Genomic DNA, 16,151 nt, shown 5'->3' with positions numbered 1-16,151 from the left:
CTCTCGGTACAATTGAAATTTTGAAAAGACAAAAAAACAAAGTTAGAGTAGTTTCTACAACTTACCTATTCTTTATATTTTTTTAAATATTTTTATCCTTGAGTAGGTTATAACTTTCCTCGTTATAAATAGAGGGTACAGGCAGTGCTGTGCATTATAGGTCATCCACAAAAGACCAACCCCACAAAACAACACAAACCCTTCTCTCTCTCTCTCTCTCTCTCTCTCTCTCTCTCTCTCTCTCGGTTTGTGATAAAGAGGAAAAAGATTCAATCTTGACACTGTGTTCTAATCCAAAACACAGGCTAGCTAGGGTAGTGTTAGAGAGGAGGAGGCAACGTCTTGGTGAATGTTGGTTGTTGACAGAAGATAGAGAGCACAGATGGGGATGTGCAGCTGAAATTTGCATCTCTCTCCTTTGTGCTCTCTATGCTTCTGTCATCACCTCAGTTCAGCCTCTCTCTCTCTCTCTCCCTCTCTGCCTCTCTCCCCCCTAAGTTTCTTCTTTCTCAACCCCCTTTAGTGCCTAGTTTAAGGTCTTTGTTGGCTTTCTTGAATTTCTCTATCTTCCTCATGAGAAGGAACTGAACAGTTATTGAATTGTATGCGTAATTTTGATTTCCCTTTCTTGTTCTTCCAAACAGCTTCTTCATTGTCTTGCTTTGCTTCTTTGTGCAGCTAGAATTGGAATGGAAGGAGAACTTTAGATAATTTTTATGAGGTTTTGTGAAAGAGCGCTTGGGATCTTTGCTTCAGGTTCTTTCTTTGCGTATCTTCAATCTGAATTATGGCGTTTATACCGGTTCTTCACCTGTTATTGTGTGCTTAAACTTCATTAATCTTGTTGAGAAAGTTTAATTTAGACGTAATTACGCACGTATTGGCATTATATGGAGGTGCAAAATGCTTTCTGATATGGTTGTTTTTAGCTATTCTTAGTTTGGGCATATCAAAGTTTAATCCATCTTCTTGTCACATAAGTTTTGTATCTTTCAGCGAAAGTTTTTAACCATGGGAAAAGCGCATGACTCGTCTGATTGTTAATCAAGATTAAGGCAGTGTAAACCCTTGAACTTCGCTTGTCCAGCGACATTTTTGAAGTTGTATAGACATTTTTTTTTTGGTCGAAAAGTTGTATAGACACGACTATGCCTATGTCGAGTGATTTTGCGTTGTGTGGGAGTTGCTCCACATATAGGGTCTCTTATATTTGCATCTTTGGTGTTGAGGATACAGGACACAATGTGATGAAATCCGAATCAATTAGGGAGCTGAGATACATTCGAAATGATGTGCTTCAAAGATCTAATCTATCTTTATTGGAAATCCTATTTTAGAATGTAATTTGTTGCATAGGTAGTTAGTAAGTCATATAGAAAATGGAGTTTATGATACCAAAACTAACAAAAGACGATCAAATCATGAGATTGACTATAGGACGAGCTCTTCTTGAATAATGATCTGTTAAAACATTTGCTGGATGTAAATTCCAACTAAAATACTGAAGAGCCAGAGGAAAATCAGCTGTATTTTCAGACAGTTTACTCGAAATTTTTTCTACCCATTTAATAAATCGATTACTTACGCAGGCACGCTATGTACCGATTCTTCCTGAACAATTTGCTCGTGCATGCTGCGATGTTTGGATGAGTATTAGCTAGCATTGCAGTTTCAATTGAACACCTTCTGGTCGACACATGAGGGACACAAATCTGTGCTTATTCATTTGGAGATTCTTACACCTTACTTCATTATGATGCATTAAGACAACTATAAGCTAGTGTACTGTACTAACTGTGTCATAACCAGGTTGGCTCTGCATTCATGATCGTTAAATTTCATCTACTTGTCAAAAATAGGATTCAGGATTCTCTTTGTAAATCATCAAATGTGGATATTTCTTCCGTCAAATTGTCTGCCAGATAACTCATGTCAGCAAGAGCTTATGACATTTTCCGGCAAAACTGTTTTCGTGTTCATGATTACTACAAGCTGGGTAGACATGGCAAAAGTTACAAGGGAACAGGTTGAAGCATACATACTCAGCAACTTGTGTAATTGCCATTCTTATCTTGTACATCTTCTTTTCAATGTGTATAGTACTGATATGCTTATTTCATCACATTTGGATGAAAAAAAAAGACTCAGCTTTTTATTTACTCTTCTATTACTACTTGCAAATTCACAGCTAATGTACTTGTGTGATGCCGCTACTTCGAGACCTGGTTATTTGAAACAAGGTTTGTCGCGCCAGTAAAGAAGATTCGAAACTAATGCATCACTGAAGCGTCGGCGCATAATGGACACGGACAAAATGATCAAAGCCACGTCTTCGGAGTTCTTTTCTTTTCGTTCTTGATTTGCAAAAAGTGTATTACAGTGCAAGTTGATCTTGCTATTGTAATTTTTTGTCTCAAGTCTGACAGCATCGTGTATAAAGGCATACATATTTACACTTCTCTGAAATATAAGTTTTACAGACTAAAAATTGATTAGCATAATCCTATTGTTCCGAACTAAAAACGCGGATTATTCCGTGCCGGCATAATTTAATAAGTTTCCGGAAGTGTCAAAGAGCTGTTGATAAAATAAATGACAGGTGACTTTTTTTCCATGTAATTTACAACTTACTAACAATTTTGATGCCATTATCAACTTCTTTATAGCGTGCAAATTAATTGAACTTACCAACTACCAACCTGAAGTAAAGTGACTTATTAATTTTTGCCGGATTATCTTACAAACTAGTTTTGGATTACCAACTCTTATTTGAGTTACATAGCACTGTTTGATTATTTTTTGTTTTAACTTACCAACTAGTCTATTAATTTACCATTTATTTGCCTTGGATAGAAACCCTAGCGTGACTCACCAACTTTTCTCCCATTAAATTAACAGCTAGCAATTGGGTTACCAACTCTCATCTTAGATACTCTATAAGTTTATTGTTCGTTCATTTATCAACTTTTTTTTTTACCTTTATTAGTTATGCCTTAAATTTACCAACTCTTATGTGAAATTATTCATGTAGTAGTGGGTAAATTTAAGGCGTTAGTAAGTTGGGTAAATAAAATTGAGTTAAAAAATGTTGATAACTAAGGCAAATAAAAGTGAGGACAATTGGTAAATTTAAAAATTATAAAACAAGCGTACTTTCGTAAAGAACTTGAATAAGTGTTAGTATCCTGTAATGGAAGAAAAGTTGGTTTAGGTTGCTAATGTCATATAATAGTTAATGATTTCAATGCTCTAGTACGAAAAGTAAATAACAGTTTCATAAAAGTAAGTGCAGAGGCACCCCAATTATGCAACTTGACATGAGAGGTAGTATGGCTTGGAGTTGGTGATGTCTTCTCAAATTGCAACCTTTTCTTGCCTCAGTTACATCTAGTTCACTGTACTATTGTCAAGATATATATGACGAACTCAGACATGGGTGACCGGTTGTAGAGTGGTACAACATAATTTGGAGCAGCGGCATTAACAAACATAATTTTATTGGCTGGCTAGCTTGTAGAGATAGATTATCAATAGCAGAAATTGTAGCAAAATGGATGATTTCAGTTAGTATCCAATGTAACTTCTGTCGGGCCGGATAGCACATTTATTCTTCCAGTGTGAGTAGACATGCAACACCTAGCACAGTATCCTTGAGCAACGTGGAATTAGGCATTCTTTAGGGGATGGAATGAGGAACTTTCATGGATGATTAGGGGAACAACAGGCAAAGATTTGGCGACAAGACTCCTAAAGGTATCTTTCCTCGCAACCATATATTGTATTTGGATCGAGCGCAATCAGAGATGGTTCCAAAACAAATCGACTGACATCCATATTATTTTGACTGAGTTGCGTACAAACACAAGAGGTAGAGCTTCACTTTACCAAAAAATTTGACCTTCCCAAACAAATGTAGTTTTGGCTACTATGTGGAGATGTCCTACCTCCATTTTTTTGGATTATTAGCGCTATTTGTAATGCTGGGGATGCCCTTAGTTGCTATACTTCCTCTGCTCTATAATATTTACATCTTCAACCAAAAACAAAAGATCAATTAATTTAAGAATGGCAAACAATAGTTGAAACCAAATAAACGATGGTAACTAAATCAAATAAAAGTTGGTAACGCGCAACTAGTTGTAACTTAATCGGTAAAAGTTGGCAATTGCTGTTATTAACGTTCATATTTTCTTAAGAATGTTGGTAAATCGAAAAAGTGGTTACGCATGGCAAATAAAAGTGGCAACTCAATAGAAAAGATGGTAAATAAAAATAAAAATAAACGTTACCAAGAGAATGAGAATTGGTAACGAAAAACTAAGTGGCAACTTAGTAAGAGAAAAATTAGTACGTCAGAAAAGAAGGCTGGTATTCTTAAATAAAAATTAATAAATTCAAACCGTTGGTAAAAAAGGTAGATAAAAACTTAATAAAAGAAAAGAGAAGTTTTATTGTCAGAGATAAGAAAAATTTGTATTTAAAAAAAACACAAAGAAAAATGATTGATTCAAATAAGAGTTGGTAATACAAAACTAGTTGATTATGTAATTAGAGGAAAGTCGGTTGTCACTCTGATCAAGGTTGGCAATTTCTAACAAGAATTGGCAAATGAAAAGAGTTAGCAAGGGCAAATAAAAGCACAACTCAATGAAAAGCTAGCAAGTTAAACAAACAAATAAATACTGGTAAGCTACTCAAATAAGAATTAGCGACACAAGACAAATTGGTAACTTCGAGAAAAAAAGAAGAAGTTAGTAAGTCACCCAAATAAAGGTTACTAATTCCAAATAAAATCGACTTGTGTGGACGAGATAGTAATGTCGTCTTATCTCATTGTCGATATGCTTTATACAGAATTCTTTGGAATTTCCCTCACAAAGTCAAATTTAGCCATAAATCCAAAATCATAAGCGATGCAAATAATACCATAGTGTTAAGCTCCAACATGCATGGCAACCTTGCTTTCTTTTTGGTTTTGCTTCTCACAAAGGTTCCGTTCGGCATTAATTTCGTCTTAGAGATGCCAAAGATATACATGAAAACATGTTCACTTTTTTCCCCTTATCACGATTTAGAGTATACTAGTATTTGTCTCTATTTCCAAATAAAATACGATATTTTTTTTTAAGTTTTGGAAATGCCGATCTATAGTATAAGACATAATTAATGACGTTAAATATTTCTACACCAAGGCTCCATTTGTTTAATGGAAAAAAGAATGTCTTGAAAAATATTTTCGTAGAAATGATGGTTTATATTGCTTGAAATAATTAGCCAATAAAAATGTTCTCATTATGAATATCACTTTATGTCTCGATATATTTTGTGGACAAAAAAATTTGTAACTTTGGCAGCAATATAAGCGATAATTTTTAACAAAATTATTTTCCATAACATTCATTTCTATGAAATAAACGGAGCCTCATTATTGAAACCATTCTATGTTTTTGCAATTATTAGCATGACTGCACTTCTTAAAATCAAATTTAAGAAACTCTATTGTTTGTTTTTCATAATGCAAATGTCATTTTACGCATATCCAATTACTATTTGAAATTATTACAAATAAAGTTAACTCAATATTAATTGGGGCCACCTCCTAGTCACTACTAACCATGTGATGCACATGAATGTTGCATATGTGACAACATGTATGCAATGTTGTTCTTCCATTATCGATTGTCTAATATGTGGGGTAAAATGTAGAAAAACCTCAAAACATTTGCTTCTCCGCGCTTTGCACCGTCCATGACATCAGTAGGGTATTTCACTGTGAAGAGCATGTGAATTCTCAATTTACATGCGCTTTTTCATTACCTAATGCTGGTTTTACACTCGTTAGGAGAAGATGGACACATAAAATATGGTAGGGGAAACTACAATAAGAGTCAGAAATTTATGTACAGAATGCAATCACGCGCGAACCCTTTAATAGGGGCGGTTAAGTCCTTAACGTTTTCTGGAAAAATGTAATAACGTCCTCAATTATTTAGTCGGAACAATCGAATCCTCAAGTTTTGTCAAAGGATATAATCAAGGCCGGAACATACAACAAGAAATCCGATTCGACACCTTCGCGCAGACAAACTTTTGGGAGCATCTATGCAATTTCCGATTATGTTCTTTGAAAAGGACATGACCGCCGCAATCAGCAGGATATTTCATGACCCGATTACATGCTCTCTCTATCCTTCGAGAGTGGCGGTTCCCCGTCAACTGGAATGGACCGTGGAGATATCCGGCTTTGCGTGCGCGATTTGAACTGATATGATTGAGCTAATCCGGAAGGGGAAGCAGACAAGGATCTTATCACTCCCAGAATTGAAAATGGGGCCGGTGGCCACTAGAACTCCTCAAACACTGCGAGAAAAAGAAGGGGTCTCTCTCCCTTTTGGGGCTAGTGGGTGACACGAATTGATTCATCTCCATCACGCTTGTCAGGGTCCAGTGAGGGAGACTGTTTGTTCTTTGTGTCTCTAGAGACATGGAGGAATCTCATGGACGAGCCTCCCTCCGTTCAATCCATGCTTTATTGGCCAAAGTTGGTAGTTTCTCCAATGTGAATTTGACTGCGAGTTTGAGAATGTCTGTCTGGGAACTGCCAAAAATGAGTCGACCGTCCGTAGTTGTTTTGATTTAGTGGGAGGTATGTCTTTGGCTTTGGCCGAAAGATGCCATGATTTGATGGTTAGGCGTTGGGTTCAGTTTTTTTTTTTTTTCCACATTATGTGAAAAGGAGTTCTAGCTAGACATGGCCACGGGCCGAGTTGGGCCCGGAACCGACCCGTGGACTAACCGTGAATGGTCCAGCCAGTTCCGGACCAGTTCCAAATTCCTTTCTAACCGTAACTAGTCCGTGAGAGGCCAAGTTATAGTCATTAGGCTAAAAAAAAAAAAAAAGGTGCATTGCAATGGCCGAATCCCCCCTCATCATTTTTTTTATTAACCAATTTATCCTAAATTCTCTATAAATACCATTTCCCCCATTTCATTTTTTTTCTCACAATTTCTCTCAAATTCTCTCAATCCGCTCAATTCTCTCAATTTTCTGAATCGGCATTCCGCTCAACTCTTTGAAAAAATGACAAGTGGAAGCAGAGCTAGTGATAAGGAAAAAAGCTCGATGGGGATGGGAGAATTCGATTATCCTCAACCTCATGATCAATATGATCCTCATGAGTTTACATGTTGGATAGAAACCGATAATAATATCAACTATATTCCCAATGTCAAGCACTTCCCAAAGCAATAAAGTGTTCATTCTCCTACCGGTGTTGAAGAAACGTTGATAGCAAAAGAGCCGGAACGGCAGGCCCGGGAGAGTACATCCAACTTATGACAATGCTTCGATAAGGTACATATAAGCGGAGACAAGTATAAGATAAACAGTAAATATTGTATGAAATCATACAATTTTAATAAAGGAGATGGCTATGGAACATACCGTCGACATCCGACGCAAAAACATGAAACACAAACGGGGATCGACACCAGCCACTAACAAATTTCCGAATACGCCAATCCTAACACTTCTGCTTTATTTTGTTAAAGTGATAAATCTATAAAGAAACATTAGCTCAATATGTTGCCATTCAACATTTACCGTTTATTACTGGTGAAAATTTTGGTTTGAATTTTTTGATAAACACTGCATATACTCCGCAAGCAAAATCTATTCTAAGAACTACTCTTAAACTCGAACTTTTTAGGGTTTATAAAAAATAAAAATAAAAAGGCTTTGTAAAATTTTTTTATGGATTTCAATGGACGTGTGCATATAGGTAGCGACATTTGGAGTAATCATTAGCAAATTCATTCTTATATGGGCATCACATGTCATTGGATAGGTGACGATTGGAACATTCAAAAAAGAATACTTGCATTTCGAGTGTTTGATGAAAGGCATATGGCCAATAATATTTATAGAATAATTAGACAAGTTTTAGAAAAATATAATTTGATTAATAAAGTTTTTTCAGTTGGTTTTGATAATATCGCGTTAAATACCGCTTCCATTCCATAGTTAGAAAATATTTGTAAACCCTTTTTTGGCGGACAATTTTTTCACATTAGATGTGTCTTTCATGTTTTAAATTTATATATATAATATGGTTTACGAACTTTTGAGGTTTTTCTCACCCCAATAAAGAGAGCAATTAAATTTTTATGGAGTTGTCCCCAAATTATGAAAAAATGGGGTAGATTTTGTAAATCACATGCATAAAAATAAAAAAGATTTCCAAAAGATATTCTGACTCGTTGGAATTCTACATACAAGTTGATTCATCAATCTTTTGCTTATAAAGATTTATTAAATACGTTTATTTCGAATAATATTTCCGAAATTAGTTTACTCCCACAAGATTGGGTTGTTTGCAAAAAAAATTTAGATTTTTTGAAAGTTTTTAATTATACAACTTATATTTTATCTGGTGTTTATTATCCTATTACGCATTTTGTCACGCCCCGATCCTCGGGCTCGCCACATCCCTACCTTACTCGCATCGGGTCACGAATGATAGCATCCCGGGTAGGCTATCAACCTACGAAATTACGGCGCATGCGGAACGTGCAATTCTCCCAAACAATCAAAATCAATGGGATAGTATAGTAGGAAAATCAACACAGTCATTTCACAAAAGACAATTTCATTCAAAAAGCCATAGTATATGAATTTAAACCCTATTGAGCTACAATAAATCTTTACAACCCCATTCTTCGGGGCGGCTCACTAAGACCTCAAAAAGAAATATGGTCGGGTAAAATTAAACCCTCATATACTCCCAAAAATCCTACAACGATCCTCGCCTTAACGTCCACGAGCTCCATCATTGCTTGAAAATGGTTAACAACGACGGGGTGAGAAATTAATCTTAGTGAGCCAACGCCTAAGCCCGGCTATGGCGTTTATTCGTTCGGACGTACTAACAAACAATCACATCAACACAAAGTTGATATTTCAATTACATGCAAGCTTACCCTCCAAGCCATACATAATGCGATGCGGACTCGACTCAACAATTAAACAACCAAACCAATTAATCAATTGGCAAAGCATCACAGCACTTGCATGCATAGGACACTACATGTAGTCCATTTATTATCAGAACCGACCCGTAAGTCCAGCACACTAATCGGTTGGTGCTCTCCTAGCAAGACTAGGCATCATCCCTTACTTCCGGCGATGGCTTCTGATAGTCCACGTAACTCTGCTCAACCAACCGGAAGACAATGATTGTCGACACGACATAGAATTAATAGAAATCCTGAAAAGGCTTCGGCCCATCACAAGCTGCGACCGATAAATGAACAGCCATAAGACAATGGGCGACGCGCATCTAGCAACCGGAAGACAATGATTACTAGAACCGATCGACCAAAAAACAATGATCGTCGGAATTATCCCATTATGTGACCACTCAAGCACTTCGACAACCAGTTAGTTCATTTATTGGAATTAGGTCGAATGCTCACACTCGCATGTTCAAATACTTGGCCCAAGGCCGTTTTTGTGCAAAATCATGCAATTTGATCTCATACGTGATCACATGAATGCGCAATTATATCGACTAACAAATCAAGCAATTTGGAGCGCTTAACCTCTAATCGGACCCACACAGCAATCAACAATCAAACCGGCATTCACAACCAACAAATCATGAATCAATTAGTCAATTGCAGCCCGTCAATTATTAATTCTAATTTCAATTCCAATTGATAGCCACTCGCGCACTCTTCTTCGACCTATTGCTCGCTCGCGATCAACCAATGCAATCCGTCAAATCAATTAGTTATACTCGTCAATTAGCCACAGACAATTTAGCTAATTGACTAATCTTAACTAATTACGGTTATTTAGCCTAAACCACGTTTCTATCTAGCCCGACCGTAATTAATCTACCTAAACACCCTTATTAGCTAATTAAACTAATTCCGAACACAATTAGTGTCCTAACCAAGAGTTATGGGCTAACTCACAATTAAAATTAGCTCGGGCACTAGACTTTTGGATCGAGCCGAATACTGTTCACGAGGGGTCGTGTATCGTTACCAATATTGTTCACCGTACTGTTCACCGGCACTATTTACCGAACACTATTCACCAGGTGAAAATTTTGATTGCATCTCTCGAGACGATGGCGGGGCTGCGATTCCGGTGGCCGGAACACCCAAATCTGGTGGATCTCGGGACACGCGTGTGGAGGAGTAGGGTGAGCAGAGGGCTCGGGTCGGGCGGCGTGGGACGGGGCCGAGATCTCGCGGCTCGGATCTAGGGCTTGAGGTAGCTTGGACGTGCGAAACCGACGGGTTGTGGATAATCTCGAGCTAGAGTGGCGGGGATGCAAGGCCGAGGTACGGTGGCGCGGTGACGGGCTGATGACGTACGGAGGCTCGAGCCAACGTCGAGGTAGTGGGCTATGGGCTTCGGGCGCCGAGGCCGCAAGGCTCGACCGGAGGGGTTGAATGAAGCTGGTGGATGAGCAGCGAGCTTGCAGCGGTAGCAGCGCGAGGTGGAGCGGTGGTAGTGCGGTGATGGGTGAACAATCGGTTAAGGCAGCAATAGAGGAAGGCTTCGAGTGAGGGGGGCAAGTGTCGCAAACCGAGAAGAAAAGAGGAAGAAGAAAAAGAAGAGAATAAAAGAGAGAAAGGGAGAGAGAGCACGTGGGGGGTCTCGATCACCGCAAAAGGAGGGGAAAAAGGAGGGAAAGAGAGAGAGAGCGACGTGAAAGAGGGTGATGGGTGGGTGGTGATGGGACACCACTTGTCCCATCGCCCATTAATACTTTTGACTTTTTGTGAATAAATACTCGAATGAAAATTCGAATATCGGGTAATTAGGATTGGTTGGACATTTGGCTCAACCGATAGAAAATAATTTTGATCTTTTCATCGATTGGGCTCGGTCAGAATTAGGCTCGGGCGCGAGGATGAAAAATCCAAAATTGCGGCGACTAAGATTTCAAGATCTAATTGAAACCGAACGGCAAATCGGGAACCGTCCAAAATTCGTCACTTACGTCCTTACGATCCGAAATTTTATACTAACTGAAATTCAATATTAATCCTTTTTATTGAATTCGATTTACGTACAAATGGTCTAATTTCCATGGCGTCACAACTCTCTCTACCTTAGGAAATTTCGTCCCCGAAATTACAAGACATTAAACATTCTTCAAAAAGATAAGGATAGCTACTCTTCATAACTTCCTCGTTCTCCCATGTAGCTCCTTCGGTTGGCAACTACTTTGACTAACTGAATCGTCTTGCTCCGGAGCACTTATTCTTTCCTATCCACGATCCCGACTAGCCGTTCCACATACACAACTCGCTCATCTAGCTAGATTTCTTCATAACTCAACACATGAGCGGGGTCCGATTCGTACTTTCTTAGCATTGACACGTGGAATACATTATGTACTTGAGCCGGTCTTGGCGGCAATGCAAGATGGTATACCAGATTTTCAATCTGCTCCAAAATCTCAAAAGGCACGACATATCTAGGGCTCAACTTTCCTTTCTTGCTAAAACGAGATGTCCCTCTCATAGGCGACACCTTCAAAAAACATGATCGCTCGCTTGGAATTCCGGAGGTCTACGCCTCCTATCTGCATAGCTCTTCTGACGACTTTGAGCCGTATTCGGTCTGTCTCTAATAACTTTGATAGCTTCCATAGAGTGCTCTACCAACTCGGAACCAGTGATTTCCCTTTCACCTACTTCGTCCCAACAAACGGCGTTCAAAGACGCTCTACCATACAATGCATCAAATGGTGCCATATTAATGCTCTGCTGGAAACCGTTGTTGTAGACGAACTCAACCAAATGCAACCGTCCTTCCCAACTGCCTTTGAAATCCAAGACACAAGCTCTCAGCATATCCTCTAGTGTTTGAATTGTCCTTTCGGACTAACCATCCGTCAGCGGGTAATAGGCCGTACTAAACTGCAGCTTTGTTCCTAGAGCAATCTGCAGATTCTTCCAAAATGTGGCGGTGAACTTAGGATCACGATCCGAGGTGATCATCATTGGCACTCCATGCAGTCTCACGATGTGCCTCACATACAAATCTTCATATTTGTCCAAGGCGAAGTCTTTTCTTCTTGGAATGAAGTGCGCCAACTTCGTCAATCAGTCAACTACAACCCGGATCGAATCATGTCCTCTCTGACTTCTTAGCAATCCCATCACAAAGTCCATTGTGATATGCTCCCATTTTCACTCCGGAATCTCCAAAGACTGCAGCAGTCCTCCAGATTTACAATCTTGTGCCTTGACCCGCCGGGCGGTCAAATACTTACCCACATGCTTGACTATATCTGCCTTCATACCATTCCACCAGTAGTGTTGCTTCAGATTTTGATACATCTTTGTACTACCTAGATGGATACTATAACTGCTACGATGTGCCTCCTATAAGATAACCTCCCTTAAACTTTCATCGACTAGCACAACTAAACGTCCTCTAAACTTTAGTATCCCATCTTCGGCCACCCGAAAGTTGACCTTTCGTTTAGTTGAGTCCTGTTAAAGGATCTTCTAAATAGTGGGGTCTGTCGATTGCAAGGTTTTTATTCTAGTCTATACTTCTAGCTCAATTATCAACGTAGCCATAAGACTTGACAGGCGACTTATCTACAACTTGAAGTCCGAGTCTCTCACTTGCTCAAGCAAACGTCATTCATTCACACGTAATTGAGTAATCGCTAATTTTCTACTCGGGGTATACGCAACATTATTTGCCTTACCTGGATGGTATAGAATCTCACAATCATAATCCTTGAGCAACTCCATCCATCGACTCTTTCTGAGAAAACAGATACTTCAGGCTCTGATGATCGGTATACACCCGAAAACTTTCTCCGATCGAGTAATGCCTCCAAATCTTCAAGGCGAACATGATCGCAGCTAACTCTAGGTTATACGTTGGGTAGTTCAACTCTTGGGGTCTCAACTAGAGAGATGCATACGCTACTACCCTTCCGTGTTGCATCAGCACACAACCTAGACTTCTGAGAGATGCGTCACCGTAGATCTCGAACCCTCTAGGACCGGACGAATTCGTCAACACGGGAGTCGTAGTCAACTTATGCTTAAGCTCTTGAAAACTACGTTCGCATTTATCTGTCCATTCATACTTCACATCCTTCTTCAATAGCTTAGTCATAGGCGAGGCTATGGCAGAGAACTTCTCCACGAATCGTCTATAATAGCCTGCTAAATCCAAAAAGCTTCTGATCTCCGTTACTGTCGTCGGTCTTGGCCGATCCATGACCGCCTCGGTCTTAGACGGATCTACAACAATTCCCTCACCGGAAACTATGTGGCCTAGGAACGCCACACGAGCCAACCAAAACTCATACTTACTAAGCTTGGCAAAAAGCTGATGCATTCTCGTAGTCTCCAATACTATCCTCGGGTGTTGTCCATAGTCCTTAGAACTCTTCGAGTACACCAAGATATCATCTATGAACACTATAATGAAGCGATCCAAGAACTCCATGAACACTCTATTCATCAAATCCATAAAGGCGGTAGGAGCATTCGTCGGACCAAACGGCATCACAAGAAACTCATAGTGCCCATAACACGTCATGCATGCCGTCTTTGGTATATCCTCCTTTATGATTCTCAACCGATGGTATCCCGTCCATAGATCAATTTTAGAAAACATTGATGCTCCCCGCAATTGGTCGAATAGATCGTCAATCCTAGGTAGTGGGTACTTGTTCTTAATCGTCACTTGATTCACTTGCATATAGTCTATGCACAACCTCATAGACCCATCCTTCTTCTTGACGAACAATGCGGGTGCTCCCCATGGCGATGCACTAGGACGGATAAATCCTTTATCCAACACTTCTTGCATCCGAACCTTGGGTTCCTTCAATTCTGACAATGCCATCCTATACGGCGCCTTAGAGATCGGCTCCGTCCTTAGAGCTAACTCAATCACGAACTCTATTTCTCTTTCCGGCGGTAATTCGGGCGGTTCTTCTGGAAAAACCTCCGAAAACTCACATACTACAACAATATCCTCCAACTTAGTTTCCTTAACAGACATATTCACTATCGCAGCCAAATAATCTTGGCAACCACTCTCCAACAAACGAGTCGCCTTCAGCAATGAGATTACTACGATCGAGGTTCCTCCTCAATTTCCCACAAATTCAAAACCGGTCTCATCCAATGGCCTAAATTGAATTGCCTTACGATAGCAGTCCATCATGACTCTTTGCTTCGTTAACCAGACTATTCCCATGATCAGATCAAAATCGTATATCTCCAGTACAATCGGATCTATCTTACCCTCATGACTATCCACAACTAGTCTACAACTAGGACAACCTACAACAGCTACTACACTATCCTTTAAATGTGTAGATACCTTGACAACCACATCTAACGGTACCACATTTAATCCAAACAGTCTAACAAATTGATTCGCAACAAAAATATGTGTAGCACCGGGGTCAAATAAAGCATAAGCCACGCTATTTTACAAAAGGACCGTACCTGTAACGGTCGGCAAGTCCTTCGTCTCTCCCTAGGTGACGGTAAACACCCGTCCTTACGCCCGAGGTCTATTCCGGTAATTCGATGGCGCGATCCTTCCAATTTGGCCTCCCAACGGCTTGGTCCGTTGCCTCTACGGGCAGTCCCTCACAAGGTGGCCCTACCGGCCACATACAAAGTAGGCCCCTCGCATCGGACACGGAGCGGACCTATGTCTCTGGTTACACATGCTACGGACATCGTCTCGGCGAGGCATCGCCTTGCTGATTACTCCTAGGCGATTAGGCGGAATGTCAGATCTGTTACCTTGCATCGGCATCTTCCCTTGCCGCTTATCTCTTCTATGTGATGGCACGAACCACGATCCAGATGCGACAACCCTTTCGGATAGATCTTGCTCTACCATCCGAGCTCTCTCGTAGAGGTTGCTATAATCTTTTAGATTGAACGGCACTAGTACGCTCCTAATCTCGGGCTTCAACCTATTTCTAAACCTTCCGGCCCTATCCATAGTGTCTTTAACCACTCTAGGGGCATACTTAGACAGTTCAGCAAATTTGGCTTCATACTGATCAATTGTCATCTAATTCTGACGCAGGCGAAAGAACTCAACCATCTTTTGCTCTCTCGCGGTTTCCGAGAAGTACTTTCCATAAAAAGCTTCTACAAAGGCATCCTACATCGGGACCATACCCTCGGGAAAGACTCTATCTTTTGAGACTGTCCACTATGTACTTGCATTTCCTTGCAACCGGTACACGACCAAAGTGACCTTATCCTCATTGGTACACCTTAACAAGTCAAATGCTTTCTCCAGCTCCTCGATCCACGAAGTGGCAGCCTCGGGATCTCCGCTCCTAGCGAACTTAGGCGGTTTCAACTTAAGAAATTGTTCCACCAACATTTAGGCTAGGCGCCCATCATGTGCAGCTCCAGGTGGCTAATTCATAGGTGGGGCTTTAGTAGCAGCGGCGTTTTGATTCCTTACTTGCTACCCCCATTAAATCCCCAATAGCTCCCGGGGCTTGGAGGATTCCAGCCATAGTCGGCTCTTGCCCAATCGGCCCAGCAACGCGTGGCGCTCTATCTTCCTCGAGTATTTCCTCAATTGGCCAAACAAGCCTAGTCCGGGGTCCTCGGGGTGCTCTCCTACCACGTTCGCTCATCTTGCATGTAAGTTACAGAGTCCCGCATACCCCATAGCAAAGCGCGATCGGAAGGCGGCCCCACAACTCAAAGCAATAGCAACAATTACACGTGCAACGATTATTAACCCACTAACTATCCAATTTCTATTGCTCTATATTACTCCAGGCCAATAACCAAATGAATCAGCCTGACCTTGCTCTAATACCACCTTGGGCGGGGATGTCACGCCCCGATCCTCGGGCTTGCCACATCCCTACCTTACTCGTCTCAGGTCACGAATGATAGCGTATCGGGTAAGCTATCGACCTACGAAATTACGGCACATACGAAACGTGCAATTCTCCCAAACAATCAAAATCAGCGGGATAGTACAATAGGAAAATTAACACACTCATTTCACAAAAGACAATTTCATTCAAAAAGCCAAAGTAGATGAATTTTAACCCTATTGCGCTACGGTAAACATATACAACCCCATTCTTCAGGGC

The 16,151-nt window shown here is 40.4% G+C and overlaps 1 long non-coding RNA gene across 3 annotated transcripts; it reads left to right on the top strand.

The window, feature by feature from the left end:
- Positions 1-177: 177 nt before the first annotated feature.
- On the top strand, positions 178-10,726 carry LOC115746192. 3 transcript variants are annotated; one of them, XR_004016000.2, is made up of 3 exons: positions 178-756; positions 2,189-2,337; positions 10,716-10,726. It is a non-coding gene; the product is annotated as an uncharacterized LOC115746192 (long non-coding RNA). The 3 variants fall into 3 exon arrangements; XR_007198741.1 differs by lacking the exon at positions 10,716-10,726 and having other exon boundaries at positions 178-591; positions 679-756; positions 2,189-2,455; XR_004015998.2 differs by lacking the exon at positions 10,716-10,726 and having other exon boundaries at positions 2,189-2,455.
- The last annotated feature ends 5,425 nt before the right edge of the window (positions 10,727-16,151 follow it).

This window comes from Rhodamnia argentea, chromosome 6, assembly GCF_020921035.1.
Source record: "Rhodamnia argentea isolate NSW1041297 chromosome 6, ASM2092103v1, whole genome shotgun sequence".
NCBI classification, from domain to species: domain Eukaryota; kingdom Viridiplantae; phylum Streptophyta; class Magnoliopsida; order Myrtales; family Myrtaceae; genus Rhodamnia; species Rhodamnia argentea.
The sequence above is the reverse complement of the archived record's forward strand: the minus strand, read 5'-3'. Positions and strand labels throughout refer to the sequence as shown.